This window comes from Ambystoma mexicanum, chromosome 2q (genome assembly GCF_040938575.1).
Source record: "Ambystoma mexicanum isolate Mex_15411 chromosome 2q, UKY_AmexF1_1, whole genome shotgun sequence".
Classification (NCBI taxonomy): Eukaryota; Metazoa; Chordata; class Amphibia; order Caudata; family Ambystomatidae; genus Ambystoma; species Ambystoma mexicanum.
The window spans coordinates 1,105,448,172-1,105,467,284 of record NC_090924.1 but is presented as its reverse complement, the minus strand read 5'-3'; positions in this window follow the sequence as shown (position 1 = coordinate 1,105,467,284).

The following is a 19,113-nucleotide window of genomic DNA, read 5'->3' as shown; positions in this document are numbered from 1 at the left end:
CCGGAATTGCAGAGTCAGGCACTCCGTGGAGACAAGGTCAGGCAGGCCTTGCTCCGTGTGCCCGCACTCCTGGAGCTGGATTCTAGCTTCGGGGGGGTGCGAGGGGCTCCTGCCCTCTACCCTTGCTGCAGGCAGGTGGAATGGGGGTCATGGACCCAAGACAGGCCTTAGTATGGCCTTCGTTGTGGCCGGCGTTTCCGCCTGCCGGCGGATGCCGGAACAAAGAAAAATGAAAGTGTGGCCTCTTTGTGGCGCCGCGATGCGCCCGGAATTGCAGAGTCAGGCACTCTGTGGAGACAAGGTCAGGCAGGCATTGCTCCGTGTGCCTGCACTCCTGGAGCTGGATTCTGGCTTCGGGGGGGGTGCGAGGGGCTCCTGCCCTCTACCCTTGCTGCAGGCAGGTGGAATGGAACTTCCTTGTGTGTGAAAGGAACTGTATAAAAGCAAATGGTACATTGCGACAGACTGAACTTGGGTGTGGAACAAGTAGGGCCTGAGCTTGGCGAAGCAAATCCCAAGAGGCCTAACAAAGGTGAATATCTTTTTTATGAAACAGGGAGGCAGGACCTTTGGGAAGGGAACCCTGAGAGGCCTAACAATTCTGATACTGAAGGAATTGAAGCTTGGGGAAGGGAACCCAGAGAAGTTGAAAGAGGAACTGTGCTATATTTCTTTTGTTGTATTTGAACTTGGACATGTTGAAGCTTGGGGAAGGAAATCCCAAGGAACCCCCAAAGACATTGAACGTAGTTGAGAATGTTGCAAGGGCCCTGTGGAGTAGGTCCTACAAACAGCCCTTTTTGACTGAACTCATTTTTGTGACATTGACCAAGCTACACCTGGTGAGAAGACCACCTGAAAACAACCTTGGTTTTCTAACAACAATTTTTCCTTTTTTAAAGATTTCCTAACACATTTTTGTAAAAGAGTGAGGGCAAGCATAGGTTTAGACACAGACGGATTATTGTATTGGACTCTCAGACATTGACGCCCCTTAGAAACATAATTTAAGGGAACCATCCCTTTAGCATTAGGGCCAATTAGGCATTGCACCAACCCGGGAACCTTAGTAAAGAAAGGTTTTGAAACGAACATGTTTGAGTCTGTGTCTCTCTTGATACCATGCCTGTCTCGCACTAGCCATGCCTTTCAACATCCTTCATACCAAACCAGTGAAACACTCCCAAAAGAAACCCAGCAGAAAAACCTTCATTTCCTTCAAGACCTTCCCGGTGGAAGCACTCATGGAAGAATGTGCCAACCTCCACCTTACATGGACCGAATACCTCCAACCGAACAGCGACTCTACTGGAAGTACTCAACACCACACTTTCAGTCTCTATCGACCGGTAGGCGCCTCTGAAACAATGCACCTGCAAACCAAAACCAACCGCGACCCTGGTACACACAAGAACTCAACTTCAGCAAAAGAGTCATCAGGAAACAAGAGAAAACCTGGTGCTGCTTCAGGTCCGCATCCGACCTGGCACTCCTCAAGGAACTCTGAGCAACCTGCCGATAAATCATCCACATAGCCAAGTCCATCTACTATCATAACACTATAGCAGAGGCCAACAACAAAATCAGAGCCCTTTTCAAAGTGGTCAAGCACTGTGTCAACCCACATCCCTCCCTTGCCATACCACACTCCATCGAAAAATCCACTGCCATAAACACATATTTCATCAACAAAGTCAGCAAGTTTCGACAGCACATAGACACCAGCTCTGCATCCACATACCCACCTCACGTCCCTCCTTGCTAAATCTCCACACCCTAGACAACATTCAAGACTTTCTCAAAAGAGGACCTGGTAGACACCCTGGCTGCCCTCAAAGCCACATTGTATACAGACGAAATCCAGCATCCATCCTCAAGTCCCTCCCTGCAGAAAATCTCCTTCCCAACCAGAGATAATCAACAGCTCCCAAACTCAAGGCACCTTCCCATCAACCCTAAAAACAGTACAAATCCTCTACTACAGAAACCCACTCTAGATCCTGACAGCGTAGGTAACTATCACCCCATCACCCATCTCCCCTTCCTAGGTAAGATCATCATGAAAGCTACACAACTGCAGCAGCACATCAGCAGCACCAATCTCCTCCATAACTACCAGTCCAGGTTCAGACCCAAATGCAACACAGAGTCAGCAACCATACGAGTGGTCGCCCGACACCTTCAACATCCTTGGTGATGGCCACCCCTGCCTCCTGGTTCTACTCGACCCCTCGGCCGCAAATCCAAAGTACTGCACTCCGAGAAAGGAAAAACGCAAAAACCCAAGGTCACGAACCAAGCAAAAACCAATCAAATTAAAGTTCCAGTAAAATGCAATCCATATGCAATCCAAAAAGAGTTCCAAGAAGTCAAGAGTCCGGGTGATCCATCCAACGGGTCATTAAAACCAAAAGAGGGTAAAGACAGAGGCAGTCCAGGGGGCTGATTCTAAGCTTGTGCTAAAAGCTGTGTGGAAATACGACCTGCTCCCCTCCAGTTTCCAGCACCACCATTCTGTAGTGGGTGGAAGTATTGGAGGAGAGATGTCGTACTTCCCAGAAGCAAAAACTGCTAAATTCTCCTGTTCTGGGGGAAACATGTGATCCAGTAGCACTGCAAGCATTTCTTTAAAGACTGCCACTTTTCTAATTTAAGAAAGTTTTCTTAAACTTTCATTAAACAAGAAAAGTGGTGCTACAGTACAAGAAATGCTGTGTGTCGTATATTAACTCCTTTTATTCACGTGCTAAACCATTGCTGCTGGGAGGAGAATCTACTGCATTCCTCAAGGTTGCTAGGGTTGCTGTCAAGCCCTAAATCAGGCTCATGCAAGAGCCAGGGCTTTCATGTCCCAGCACCACATTCTTTACTTGTCAGAATACGGTGCATGTAAGAAATGTATGGTTCCGTCTTTTAACAACATATTTCTAATTTATCACAAACCTCTGAATCAGGCCCCAGGTAGGGGGCCGAAGTTGAAGGAAACAAGAACAGTATACAGATGCCTGCAACGAAACAGCTAAGAAGTGGTGAAACACCGAAACAGCCGTGTTTTGTAATTACAGCATTTGCGTTTGATCACAGGGGCACATGACGTGCCATCTCGTACATTGATGGACAGGCGTGCGTGCGCTGTGCTGGGAATTGACGTCTGTGCAGCCTGTCCTGAAGTCTCCACAGCAACCTCCAGGAGCGGTCTGCCTTTTTGAGAGACTGGCATCTGGTTGGTTCAGAAAACACATGGGCAGGAATGGAATCTGTGACACTGGATGGGGGCAATGCACTCGTCAAAGGCCTCCTGTCATCCTCCCTTCTGCCCCTGAGAAGTGTCTTATATGCAGCTGCATGCCTCATCAAGGGTCTACGCAGATATGAACACATCTCGCCAGGCCTCATCGACCTTCACTGGCTCCCACTGCACGTATGAATGACCTATATGTCTTACTGCATCAAATAGAAGGCAGTCGACCACAAGTCACCCAGCTACCTTGTTGGAGAAAATCAGCATCTCCGGTGGACAGTGCATCACCATAAGCCATGACACGTGCAGACTTGAAATATGCTGCTGCAATAAGCAAAGGAACAGGAAACAAGCCTTCTTTGTCTATGTCCCAAGACTATGGAACCTCCTCCCCAGTCAGCATTAGACCCCCCCCCACTCTCCTCCAATTCAGAAAAGCACTCAAGACCCAACTCTTCAAGGAATCTCTCTGCCTCAACACCTAGGCCATCACATCGCCCCTGCGCTATGTGTCTTGCCCGCCCGCTCCTCTGCACCACCTATTACAGCTGTACCCCTCCTCTGTGTCCCTCTGTATCTCCCTCACTGTGTATCTATTCTGTTGTTACCTCTGAAAAGCACTGCATCTGTATTGACTTTCTGGCCCTCCTCTCTTGTATCTCTTCCTGTTCCTGCAATGAGAGTAAAATAATTGGGAGTTAACATGACTGCCACTCTATCAATGGACACCCAGGTTTCATCTGTATACCAGTCTGGGTTTTTCCATTTGAAAATCTTGAGACAAGTCCTCTATTTTATACCATCTGTTCTAAGGCCACTAGGTGTGGCCGCTATGATATCCAGCCGCCTGGACTATTGCAATTCACTCTATCTTGCTTAGCCCAAGGGGCTGATCCTTTGCTTACAGCGCCTCCAGAATTTTGCAGCCCGGGTGGTGACTGGATTACATTATGGTGCCCATGTCTCCCCGGTTCTGCATCGCCTGCACTGGCTAACGGTGGTCCAGCGCATTGACTTTAAAGCACTCTGTATTGTGCACCGTGCTCTGCATGGACAAGGGGCAGAATATCTATGTACTAAATTCTCTCGCTACCTCCCCAGGCATTCCCTGAGGTCTGAGTCAGCCGGCCTGCTGTGTGTTCCATCTTTTCCTCGTGTCAGGCTTGGTGGACGTGCCTTTTCCATTGCAGCAGCACAACTGTGGAATAAGCTTCCTGTTGAATTGATAAATATCCATAATCATTTGGTTTTTAGGAACGCTCTTAAAACTCATCTTTTCCAATCTGGATGGCTATAGTTATGATGGTGTGTGCTTGGGGTCTCTCCAGCGCCATGATGCCTTTGGGCGACCGTGCTCTATATAACAAACCCTAACATAACATAACAGAACATACTGTATACCTCTGTAAAGCACTCTGCTGCTTCTTGAAGCTAGGTCCACGCTCACTAAATACCATAATAATGATCCATAATCAGGATAATGAAAATAATAACTGCAACACTATCTTACACCAAAACCCACCAAGATGCTTTGCATCTACTGCCCCTAGTTTACAGAGCATGCCAATGCTTTTCAAAGACGTAAGCCTGAATGAAGAAGACTGCTGACTGCAGCCCGTTGTATTGATGCAAAAATACAATAAATATCACAAAGGACCTGCAATCAAATGCAATATTGGAAAAGCAGGTGTGAGTAGTGGTCCGGTTTTATACCTGGAACAATAATTATTTACTTTCAGAGATTATTGTCTGTGTCAATACAATTTCTACTACTGCAAAGAATGTTACATACATGGTGGAAACCTGGTTTCAGGATGCAATATTGAAGGTCTGCCCTCCAACATCCGTTGCAAACATGTGTATTGGGCAACACTGACCAGTCTACTGAAGCTGCTCAGTATCATTAGGTAGGCAGAATCCGTTTTAGGAAGGGGCAAGCGCTTCCATCAATGTACGTGGATCACGAGGACCCAGCTCTTTGAGGACCTCTGGACAGGCACGGTGAAATACAAAGCATGTTTAGAAGTCTGCTAATGGCCTGAGAAAATGCAGAGAGAGTAACTTTACAGTTAACTAGAGGCAACGAGCCTTAGAGTGCTACTTTTTTTTTTCTTTTGTTTAAAGGTTTTTATTACATTTTACAAACAACCAAACAATAAAACCAAACAAACAGTGCATGTTCCAACAGTTTCAATACACTTTTTTTAATTCCTAACCACTTCTCCCTCACCACCAACCCCCTTGCGAATCTATTGCATTGAACCTTCAGTTTCCACAGCCTGTGGTTCGGTCTCCTCCTCCACAGGCTCAGTCGGGTCGTCTAATGACCCAAACAGTCCGGCTATCAATGATTTCCAGCCCATCAGGGACTCATTCTCCTCCTCCCATCATTGCTACACACTTCTTGCCATGCCATGGTTTCGGCTTCTGCCCATTTTTGCAAGTCTTTCCACCACACCTCTATCCTCGGCACATGGCATGACTTCCATCCCATGGCAATCCTTCTTTTTGCAAGCATATAAGCCAGGTCCCTTAGTTTGCTTACATGCCTGAGTTTCTGTGGTCTCGGGAACCCCCCTAGCAGACAGGCCCACGCCGTATCCACTACTATCTTGACCCCTCTTCCTTCTAGTTTCTCTTTTACTCCCCTCCAGAACCTCTTTATGATCTGGCATGACCAGAACATATGCACCATGCCCGCGTTCTCTTCGTCGCACTTGGGGAATGCTTGCCGACCTGCATTCTCGAACCTCGATATCCTCCAAGGCGTCATATAAGCCCTGTGTGTTATGTACAGCTGTATCTGTTTCAGCCTCGCATTTCTAGACACCTTCTTATGATACCCTTGCACCCGTTCCCACATCCCATCTTCCATTTGGGCCCCAACCTCCGTTTCCCAGTCCATTCTCGACTGTGTGACCTCCTTCCCCACTTTAGACATCAACATCTCATACAGTCTGGAAATCTCATGACCCCCCTCAGCTATATCATATATCACGTCTATGGCGGCGTCCAATTCTTCCTCCAGCACAGTTTCAGGCCATGTTCTCTTAATCCTCTTGGACAGCTTTATTCCCCCTTTGTCATGGAGGTTCTGAAGCTTCCATAATGCCACTCTGTTTCGCGTGCCATGCCACAGAAAGTCCCTACACATGCTATTCAGTTTGGTAAAAAACCCTTTAGGAATCAGGTACGGTATATTCCTGAAGTAATGTAGGAGCCTCGGCAGGACCACCATCTTTAGCATCGCTCCCCGCCCCACCATCGCCAAAGGCAGCTTCACCCAAAACCGCATGCACTTCTCAATTTTTTTGATAGCTACTTCTGTATTACACCTATGCTCCTCCTCCACGGTGTGATATATGTCTATTCCAAGGTACCGAAAAGTACTTACCGCCCATGGTACCTGTAAAACCGGTAACCTCTCCACTGGAACCCCTATATGCCCCCCCAATGGGAACCTTCTGGGGGTTCACCGCTATGCCGGATTGCGCAGCGTATCTCCCAAGCAATTCCAAGATGTACTGGAGGTTCTCCTCTGGAAACCGCACATACAGCATCATGTCGTCTGCATATAGGGAGATCAAATGCCACTCCCCATTCGCCTCGATGCTTATGGTGTCATATTGTTGCCTCAGATAGATCACGAGAGGTTCCAGGGCCAGTATGTAGAGCATAGGAGACCACGGACATCCTTGTCTCGTACCCCTCCTAAGCTGCCACCTCTCTGATATCACACATCCTGTCTTAACTCTAGCCAGCGGTTCACTATACAAAATCTTGGCCCACCTTACATAGCCAGGCCCTAACCCATAGTGTTTCAGGGCCGCCAGCAGCCACGGCCACTTGACGGAGTCAAAGGCCTTGATCGCATCCAAAGACATGATTGCCATTTCCTCATCACTTCCACTGCCAAACTCAATGATCCTCTGGAGTCGCCTATGATTGTTGGTGATGTTTCTATGGGGGACATAGCCCGTTTAATCCGGATGTATTAACTTGCTAATAACCCTCTTCAGTCTATTCGCCAACACTGCAGTTAATATCTTGCCGTCTTGGTTCAGCATTGACACAGGTCTAAAGGAACCACAGCTACGGCCAGGTTTATTTGGTTTAGGGAGAGGTACTATGACAGCCTCTCTCAGTGACTCCGGTAAGCAGCCCATCTCGAACGCTTCGTTTATCATTTCTAGCAGCGGGGGGAGGACCTCTTCTATATATACCTTATAAAATTTGCTTGGGAGCCCATCTGTCCCCAGGGTCTTACTAGTAGGCAACTGCCTCACCACCTCCCCCAGTTCTTCCAGGGTAATCGGGGAGTCCAATTCCTCTCTTCCTCGCTTATCTTGGGCAGCCCCATATCATCAAGTGTTTCCTTTATCATTACATGGCTACTTTCCCCATCTTCCCCGTATAACACTTTATAATAATCCACAAACACTTGATTAACTCCCTCCTGGGTGTCCTCTACGCTACCATCTTCCCTCTCTATAGTTCTAATTGTGGCTCTGGGGGCCTCGCTCTTATATAACCATGCCAAAAGTCTCCCGGTTTATCACCTCCCGCATGCTGTCTCTCTATGTACTTTTTATGATTAACGTTACACAACCTCTCCCAGTATTCCGCACATTTTTGCTGTAGCTTAAGTATTTCTCTGCTGTATCGTCACCGGTTTTTAAGGCCTCTTCCAATTTTGCTTCTGTCTCCCTCAGTTCAGCCGAAACCCCACCCTGTAGGCCCTTGGATTTCGCCATGGCCGCCCCCCTCATGACAACTTTAAAGGCCACCCATAATGTCCCCGCCGAGTCCACACTCCCAGTGTTGGTTTCAAAATAGTTTACTATCTATCCCGCAAATCCTCTCTAAAGAAGGGGTCTCTCAACGCCTCCGCTCATAGGCACCATGTCAGGATCCTCGCCCTTGGGGGGCAGTATTGCCATGCAAGAATCAGGGGCGAGTGGTCCGAGAGGACCCTGGCCCTGTACTCTATGTGTGCAATCTCATTTCAGGTGATGCGAAGACATAGTCCAGCCTAGTTGATAACTGCTGTGGGGCCGAATAATGCGAATATTGCCTTTCCCCAGGGTGCCACACTCTCCATGCATCTTCCAACCCAAAGTCATCAAGCAGTGTCTGTAGCGCCCTGGCTGCAGGGGCTGGTCTATCCAATTTCCGTCCGATCTATCCACCCTCGGGTTCAATACGCAAGTGAAGTCCCATCCCCAGATCACCGCACTTCACACACACATGCTCAGGTTCGCACTCAGTGTCCTAATGTACGCCGCTGTGTTCTGGATCGGGGCATACGTGTTAACAATACTTATCTCCCTGTTCTCTACCAATCCCCTCAGCATAACCATCCTCCCGTCTGTCTCAGCCACCACTTGCAACCGCTGAAACGGGACATGTGGCGCCACCCATATAAGTACTCCTCTTGCGTAGGCTGAGTACGATGAGCCCACCAACACCCCCTTCCACTTTCCCGCAATCATGTCCATCCTCTCACGAGTGAGGTGGGTTCCTTGCAGCAATGCAATATCTATTTTTTGCCTGCGCAGATGCAGCATAACCTTGTTCCTTTTTAAATAGCTACTAAGCCCCCGCACATTCCATGTGAGTATTTTAAGGTCCCCCATGGCCTGGTATGATCCCATTCCCTCCCCCCCAGGTGCCGTTTAACTTTGAGTTCCAATCCAATCCATATAGGCTTGCATCCCATTCTAAAACCCCTTTAACCAAAAACACACCAAACTTCCCGCTCAATCTCCCCCCGCCTCCCATCCCTTCCCCAACACCCTCGCCCCCAACTGTTGCCCAGCTCCATCCCTGGATCTCAGGCTCCCACGCATCTAGCTCTTTCCGGCTTTCGCCTGTACTCGAAGCTCCGCAGGGTGAGGCCTCCCTAGTGGCCAACCTACTACAACTACAACTATAATTCGGGGGGGTAGGGTACTTCCGCCCTGCCGCTCCAATAGCACATCGAATAACTACACATTGCCATACAATTTAAATATATGTAACCGCCACTATATTCCAGTCCATCAAGTCTCTTACAATCAGCAATATGTTATCGAATATCAGCCTCCTACAGCCAGGCCCATCATTCTCAGCCTTCCCCTAGGCGCCCTTGGGATGTTTGCTCGCCACCATAGCAGTATGCATATCGTATCTGAGTCACTTTTCACGTCCATTTTGTGTTGTGGGATGTTTTTACCCATGCATCCAAGCCCTACCATAAAACTGTGCATTACTGGCATTGAAAACATCAAGATGGCCAGAACTCCCCAGAGAGTGCACAGGGAAAACATGAAGAATAGGCTGCCACCCATTTTTGCCTATGTTGTGAGCACAGGAGGGCACTGCCTAAAACCACCATTGGGCTACACACACAGTAGCCTGAAACCATTGGGAATGGCAATGCTGATTGCCAAAAGCAACCCAGAACTGTGGGGAATTCATTTTCTTAATGTCAAAAATGGATGCAATACTGGTGCTCACCACTATCAGAAAGCCGGCGTTTTAAAACCACCAGACTTTTGTGTAGAACTGAACAAATGAACCCAAACCAGGCCAAGGACAGACTTGCTAAGAGGTGGATACAATTTAAAACTATATTCTGAAATGACTTAAAGGAAGTAATTATTTAATGTATATATAAAAAATAGCTGGGGATGCCAGCAGCTTAGGTGAATTTGGGTTTAAAGCTACTAAAATTGAAATGTTTAGAATAAATGAGTGACCTACTTGTGAGTGTCAATTAGGTTGCAATTGTTTAAATGTCATAGTTTTGAACTTAGAATCAGTGTTCTAGCTGCATGTGTAAAAATTGTCAGTGTGATTTGAATGTAGAAAACTGGGAACTAAAGTGACATTTAGCTGAAGCCTGGCTGGAAGAGAGTGAATTCTGCCCGGCAACTACCCCCGACAGGAGTGAAACCTGCTCAGCCACTCTTCCCAGGCCTGGCTGCATCCTGCTGCCCCCACCAAAAGGAGGTGACACCTCTCTGATTGAATTAGGGGAGTGGTACCTGTAGATTGCAGGAAGTTGAACAAAGCCCTGTCCTGGACTCAGGCAAATGTTATATTGGGGGGCTCGTAAAATGGCTTCCTTTTGGGAGAAACTGGGAGGGGCAGTGCCTGTGAGAGCAAGCTGAGCTTGGGAGAAGTGGATAAACCAGAAATTCCACCATGTGCTTTGGAAAACCACACCCCTTTGGGGCCAGAGTATGATTTTAAAAAGATGGATAATTCACAGTGCGGACTTGTCAAAATTATATAAATAACATCATCATTCTTGTGATTTTTCTGTGCACATTTTAAGAGGTGTTAGGACCCTGTGGGATGTTCTTGGGGATAGTAGCGGAAAAAAAGGTTGTTACTCCAAATGTATGCATGTTAAAAATCTGACACTTTATCATCTGAAACCCATATCCCTGGTGCACATTTGTGTAAAATCTGGAAAGGTTTAGAGGTCGTTAAGTGGATGAAAAGGGGAAAATTCTGTCATAAGTGGACACAACATCGTACAAAGACAGGGATCGGATGGTTTGGTGCTACAGAAAATATGTTAACTGGACCTATAATATTAGAAAAATGGTACATAGATAAATATGTATTTGGGTCAGAAATAGATTTTTGTGCAATTTGACAAGGGGAGGATCATCTGACCATAAACCTGCCTCATCACTCTGACTCACAACCCAGTTCCCCCAATCAAGGGAGAGAGGAGGAACTGGCCAATGATAAGTTGAGAGGGTTGTGCATGCAGAATGAGCCGACCACCCACTTTCTAAACACATAAAAAGAGCCACTGGAACCCAGGTAGGGACATTCACTTTCCACTTTCTTGCGGGACGCTTTGCCGGGAGACTCCAGACTTCAAATCCATCAATCTCCAGAGACCAGAGATCCAGAGAGACCAGAGATCCAGAGAGACCAGAACTGTGCAGTGCTGAGAGCAGAACCAGAGACCAGACCGCTGTGAAAAACCGCTAGCAGAAGTCCAGCCAATCCTGACCCGATCGGTGACGAAGTCGCATTCCTGTCCAAAATCTAGTGTGAGTACCCAGCTAGCACTGTGCCAAACCCAATCTCTTAGTTTAAAATAATATAATCCAAACTATTTTAGCCTATTAGAACTACCTCCTAGAATCGTGTCATTCGTGTCATCTTTAAAACAGAAAACTGTCATCTGTCATTCTGAGCTTTAAAATTTAAAATCTGAAAAACTACCTTTACTAAATCGACAGTATCTCCGGAACCGTTTGTGCTAGGAACGAGATTTCATCTTAAAGCTAAGATTCTAGGCTTTCCAACGAACCGACTTCCTACTCCTTATAGTGCCTCCGTAATCGCGCTCGACGCACGTGACTAAATATGCCGCGATTTGACATTTTGCTTAATTTCAGCCACGTGTAAAAATATTTGTCTTTGCTTCCATCCCTGAAATCTGTTTTCAACCTAACAACCATCCCTGAATCATTGACAGGGCTGGCCTGAACTGATTCAAAGTATCTATCACCTAACCTGAACCTCCTATACGGAATTAAAAGCATTTTTCGCATATTTTTCACTTCTTTGCATACCACATCAAAGTATATTGTCTGTGTTTCAAACTCCTACCTGTTTTCATTTAAGCTTGCTAGGGGGGAACTGAATTATATTTGATTGCATTCCTGAGAACTGTGTGCTTTTCTTCCATCTCTTTACCTTGTAGAAAGGGGGGGGGGTGAATTGTCAAAGAGAAGTGATTACATTGGCCCTCATTACGACCCTGGCGGAAATCGAAAAACGATGGCGGAAATGCAATACCGCCATCGAATAGCGCTCGGTGCGACTATGACCCGTCACCGCAAAGTACGAAGCCATTAGCGACACCGTAGTGAACGCCAACGCTAACTGCACCAAGCACGCGCGCGCGCGCCATGCCAAACCGCAAACACCACCATGGTGCAACGGTACGCCAATTCCGACCCTAGCGGACATGTACCTAACGCCATCAGGCATGGCGTAATGTACCATTCCGCCATGGCGAGAAGTACGGCATCGCGAATCAACCGTAAACGGCCCCACTGAGTGCCTGTACACCGCTCCCTGCCCACAAAGTACAACCCCCCGTAGGTGCAATGAAGTCACAATGCAACCATTGAAATGTACAAGTCACCCATGCATGCCAACGAACAAAATAAACACAAGAGGGGCCAATGGGAGCTGCAGGGCACAGATGGCACGAATACAGAAGCAATCCCAATGGACATGACCACAGTCCCCCACCAAGAAATGCACGCAAACACAGGCACCTGTGACCAGCAATATTCCGATAATCCCATCATTCCACCAGTCCACCTGGCTGACCGGCATCTGTTACACAAAACCCAATCCCCCGCCCCTGAGCATGACAACATTCAAACTGTCATATAGGCAGCCCCCATCCCTGACCTCACGGGCTTAGTAGGCAAACGCGCCCAGTACAGTACCACGCAACTAAACCCCGAAGCTGGAACCCAATGCAGATCTCCTCACAATACATCGCCCCCCAAATAGGCATATGCCACACCACTTGCAAAGAAAAACGCTACACGGGCCAAATCAGAATAGAAATTTATGCACATCAAAGTCACCAAGCCCATACAGCCATCAGGTCATGAACTCCAAAACACTAATCACCATTGTGGGCTGCATCCGCAAGAAATGACCAGCCACTACTTGTGTGTCGCCCTGTTCCCCCATGGTACACAGAGCCACATTCACGTACGAAAAGGCAACATGGAAGCGCACAGAACCGCAGGGCCGTCCCAATGGGGAGGCACTAGTCCAGCTGAAAGGCCGAAATGTTGCTCCGAGCCACCAGTACTGCGTAAGGGCATGTGGGCCATTGGCGATCGTCCCATAAGATCGTAATGCTGCTCCACTGATTAACACGAAGCAGCAGGTGTCGGGAGTAAAATCCATCTGCAGGAGTGGCATACAGATGGCAGTGGCAAAAGGGGAGGAGATACCTGTCAACCAAAAGAAAAGAAAAAGAACAGAATGGCCATCAGAACTACATTCGAACAACTCACTTCAATGATCACACGAAATCCACAGCCATATGCATGCTAGCCCACTCAAAAGGATCATCACCACCCCAAAACCACTTGCGACTCATAAACATCTATATCGAGGTGCAAACACCATCACAAACGAGTGTACCTGTGCATGCGTCTGTCAAAACAGAATCCATCAGATGGGAATGTTAACGTGCATGGACACAAGTGTCTGAGTGCGCCTCGAGACAGGGAGGGCTCAACAAGGCCAGATAGACGATGGTCCCACTATGGCAGCCCTGCATCACATAGCGTAGGGGAGGCGGATAGATCCCAAGAAGCCCTGTACATGGCAAACTCTGTATCAAATCACCTGCCCATGCATCCATTCATCATTCCCTCATCCCGGGATCAAAACGCCTGAACAATTACTCACATAACATTAGAAACATCCATTGAGTCTGTGCGTTATGCAGCCTGCAAAATCCACAGTGCCCCAGCCCGTAATTCCAGTGTTGTGAAGTAACATGTATTTGGGAACGGCCGGCCTCATCGCCCACGTAGCTATTGCGCATCCCAAACTATTCATATCAATCATTGCTCCCTCGCCATGGGCCCTGTCTCAAGGACATTGAACAATAGAACGTTATATTTGCAGTCAGACCTGTGGGCATCTCCTCGCCGCTAGCTGGAAACCGAAAGCGCCGCCCTTCGAATTCCTCATTTGCAACATCACGTCGGAAAGGCATCTGTGGCCGTTTGAAATCACTAATTATTCCATCGAGTGCGGCTGTGTGTGAAAATGGCAACTGCCTTCACCCACGAATGGGACGCCCCGCCCGTCGTTGCAACTCGGTACAGTGATGCATGAGGGCCCACCGTCACTCGAGTACTACGTTCCACTGACCCTTCACAAGTCTGTTCGCGACTGCACAGATAGTATGGGAAACAATGGGACCACAGCAGAATGAACATATCAATCCAATTTTACACGGCCATCGGGTACAGATACATGATAGCAATAGCAAGATACCATTCCCCGAATTGCAGCGTTGTGCGCGTGACGTGCTCGGCCAAAGGGGAGAGCAGTTTGCACAGGTGGAATGAATCACCACAGGTGGAGGCCATACAGCCTGAAAACACATAAATTGCACAGCCAGTCTCCTCCCACAACCACACCGAAACGCTACCGGCAGGACTCGCGATGTTGGCTCTGGGGGACCTGATAGCACTGCAAGTGCTCCAACTCCAAGAAGAAGACGAACACCAACTACAACCAGCCGCACGGAGGAGACGCAGGAGGAGGAGGAGGCCAAGGCAGGGCCAGCAAGGCCCACCAGCACAGCCACTACCACCACGCAGGCAGACCGCAATACCACGCCTCCGAGCACATCCGTTCAACCTCACTGATGAGCAGATCCACACCCTCTACCGTCTGGACCGGGACACCATAGCCGCCATTGTGGACATGACACAGGCTGACCTTGTCAGCATGATAGATAGCCCAACCGCCATCCCACCCCTACTGAAGGTGGTGTCTGTACTCCACTTCCTAGCCACAGGCACCTACCAGCACACAGTCGGACAGTTGCATGGCATATCTCAGCCACTGTTCTCACGGACACTATTGCAAGTGCTCGATGCCCTCCTGCAGCACGCAGACGACTACATCTCCCTACCACGCTCGGAGCAGGAAATTACAAACACGAAAGTGGGATTCCATGCACTTGCCGGCATACCGGGTTGCATTGGTGCCATCGACTGCACCCATGTGGAATTGGTCGTCCCACATGCCATGGAGGCCCAGTACCGCAACCGAAAACAATTTCATTCCCTGAATGTACAAATGGTGTGTGACTCCAACAGGATCATTACACATTGTTGTGCCCGATTCCCTGGATCAACCCATGATTCTATGGTCTTGAGGAACTCTACAATACCACGCTACATGGAGCGACACGCAGGGAACAGATCCTGGCTACTCGGTGAGTCTCATTACATGCATGATGATGTGGGGTATGTGAATTGGCAATGACCTGGCAGGAAGGGGGGGGGGGGTGTGCGTACGTATCAATGGCATTCCACATCATACGTTTCTCGTCCACATACAGGTGATGCTGGATATCCACTGAAGAGATGGCTCCTCACACCAGTCCGGAACCCACGGGACCAGCATGAGGAGGACTACAACCATGCCCACTCACGTACCCGTGTAGTCATAGAACAGGCAATCGGCCTACTGAAGACTCGTTTCCGCTGCCTCAGCAGGTCTGGCGGGGCACTCCAGTACCGCCATGAGAAGGTTGCAAAGATGGTGATGGCATGTGTCATGCTCCACAGCATGTGCGTACGTAGAAATGTGCCCATGCCCCCTGACGCAGAACTGCAAGCACCTGAAGATGGTCATGATGAGGGTGGGGATGTGGCAGCACCTCATGGAGTCTGCGAGGCACCGGAGGCCCGTGACATTCGTCAGCATCTCATTGATGTATGCTTCTAGCACTCACGCCTGGTGGCTGATACATGGACACGGGACTCGTGGCACTGCGTGTGTCTGGGACATGCACAACATGGACTGTACGCCTATGATGGCCTAGTACACAAAGATCAATGTCCACACATCTCATTGGTTGATCGTGCACTTTTAATGGCATATGTGATGTCATGTTGAACACCCTATCGACCCGCCACCCAAGTGAGCCCAACACACCCCCTCCACCCTCCTACCTCCCCCCCGAACACCAGTGTCCAAAGATGCTCATTGTCAGTGGGCTGTCGCTATTGCATGCCCCCTCTGCGGGTATCAGGGGCACCCCTGCCTGTGTAGCGCAGGTTCCTTCCAGATCTACGTTGGGGGCTGCCCTGGACGGAACTTGCAACGGATGATGTGTCTGCCTGCTCACGTCCATGCATGTCCCTAAGGGTTTGCGAGAGCTCAGTGAGCACACGGCGCACTGCGGCAAGTTCGGCACATACGTCCTTGGCCGTCGCATGCAGTTCCCCCCTGAGGCTCTCGGTGCTACACTCCATTTGGACTCTCAGGCTCTCGGTGCTACTCTCCATTTGGACTCTCAGGCTCTCGGTGCTACTCTCCATTTGGACTCTCAGGCTCTCGGTGCTACTCTCCATTTGGACTCTCAGGCTCTCGGTGCTACTCTCGATTTGTGCCCTAAGTGTCTCAGTTGATGTTTCTATGTCTGCCTTAGTGCCCCCACATTCATCAGCATGGTCCTTGAGGAGCGTGGCCAGTTGCTGCTGTTGTTCGATCAACTGGTCGAGGGACTGTTGCCTCTGCTGGGCCATGGCCATTTGCGGGGGTGTCACAGAGGGGCTGTTGTCCTCATGTTGCCTTGCCACAGGGCTTGTGGGGGATGGCCAGTCGTCGTCTTGTGGGTGCCCCTGCGTGGTATCCTCATGTTGTACGGGATGGGACAGACAGGGGGATTGGGACAGGTCATGGATGGATCTGACTTCGGCATCCCCGTTTTCTGTGTCCGAGCATGCTGCCATCAATGGGGTGTCACCTATGGTGCTGCTGCCACCAGAGGCAGTGCCTTCTGTGGCATCCATTGGGGGGACCTGTGGTGGTGGTGTTGTGGGCATGCTGGCTGCTGGGGTGCCTGTTGATGTTCCCTCCTCTGTGCTGCCACCTGATTTGTGCTGCTGCCGTGTCTTGATGCGTGCAGCTGAGGTGGAGGGTCTCTGGCCGTTGGTCTTGGCCCTCTTTGCAGGTGTGCTGGTAGGGGTGTCCTGTAGCTCGTCGTTTGGATCGGACCCTGTGGTGGAGTAAAGGAGGGCGAGGGTTATTGATGGGTCTGTGGGAATTGGAATGGCATTGTATCACATGCATTGGGGTGGTACCTGAGGGTGATTTGGGTCGGGGCCTTGGAGGTGCTTTGATTTGTGTGTGGAGTGAGGGTGCAGTTGTTTGGCAGCCTGCAGTTAGGGTGTGCCTGCTGCACGTGTAGTGCGTGTATTTGGGGTTTTTAATTATTTATGTATTTATTGTGGGTTTTAACGTGCGCTATCAGGCCGATGTGTGTGGGCGTTCTCCTGGACATGTGTTTCTGTTGCACTATGTGGACGCATGGTACTTCACATGGATGGACTGTGTGGATTTGGCATTGTTTTATCTGGCCCACCTACCTGAATCTTCGGATGTCTGCACTCCTTTCTCCATCCCTCCGACTCCCTCTATGCTCTCCATTCCGATGGTGGAGGCACAGATTTCTTCCCAGGGGGTCAACTTGATGGGTGATTCAGGACCTCCCCCGGTGGCTGTGGCAATGTTGCGGTTGGCAGAGAGTATGCTGCGGACGCGTATCCGCAGGTCGTCCCATCGCTTGCGGCATTGCTGTGGGGTGCGGGGTGCGGTCCCCACCGCACTTACCCGCTGTGCCACCAGAGCCCATATGGCCTTCTTGTTTGCAAGTGCCGTCCTGGTCATTTGCGTGCAGAAGACGACGGCAGCATTCTCCTGGAGGGTCTCTGTTAGCACGGTGAGTTCCTCACGGGAGAAGTGGACCTGCCGCTTGCGGTCGCACGCTTTCTTCGCTACTTTTCCCATTTTTCTTGGTTTCGCTAGGGTGGTTGACGGGTTGGGGTGTGTTTCAGGGTAGTGATTTTAGTGGTTGTGTGGTTTTAGTGTACTTATAGGTGTACGCCGGGATGTTTCCCGTTCCGGCCCCATGTTTTAACTTCCGTTTCCGTATATTTCCGGCCACCGTACTTTCCGGTAGGCGCACACTGCGGTGACCGCTAAGTGGGGTGGCGGTATTGCACCTAGGGCGCCGTACGGCGGCGGTGTGGGCCGTTTTGGGGTCATTTCCGCCATCGCGGACTTTGCACTTCCGCCATGCCGTGGTGCTCGTGCCCGATGGGTCGGAATGGGCCGCACTTTGCTCCTTCGTGCAATGGCGGAAACGCTATTTACGCTGTGGCGCTCCGGTCAGTCGCTTTCCGCCAGGGTCGTAATGAGGGCCATTGTCTTTTGTTGAAGTCATATCAAGTTTTTTTTCTGTACTGCATTTTCATTCATCATTGCATTGTCCTTGAAGCCATAAAAGCATTCTCAGCTACTTTATCCTCTCTATATCACTTATAAGCCATCAAAAGAGTGTACCACTGTAACATTATCCATTGCTGATCACTATCATCTTCACAAGTGTGCTATCAAATATTAATTTATTATAAAAGTGATATATATATATATATATATATATATATATATATATATATATATATATATATATATATGTATTGTTTAATTTTCAAATAAACCTTTTAATTTGCAAAACAAACCTACTTCTTGGCTCAGTGGGGTCAGGGGGATTCTAAGAGAGGGGTGTTATATAAGGGTTGTCATCCAGAGTAAACAAACTGGACATAAAAATATATCAATAAGGGTTTCCCTCAGCATCCCAGACTAGGCATTGACTTAGCTGTAGTGTTGAATTGAATCCACTTAAAGTGTCTCTTCCGTGTCTTGATCCGGGCAGCCCTGCAGATCCAGCCATGTTGTTGCTTCTTCCGGAGTGTTAAAAAAATGCATTTTGCTCTTATACACGACCTTCAATTTCGCAGGGTACAGCAGCATATATTTTATCCCAGCCGACCGCAGCCTCCTTTTGATAGTTACATAGCTGTACTGCTGCCTTTGGACCAGCATAGTATATTCCGGGTATGCCGTGATAGTGCTCGAGGCCCTCTCAATTGTTCCGCCTTTCCGAAAATACTCCAGTATTTTCTCGCGGCCTTTGTAGTTCAGTATTTTGGCAATTATCGCTCGTGGAGGGGCCCCTGGTCTCGGCTTCCTCATGAGAGCTCTATGTGCGCGCTCCACCACAA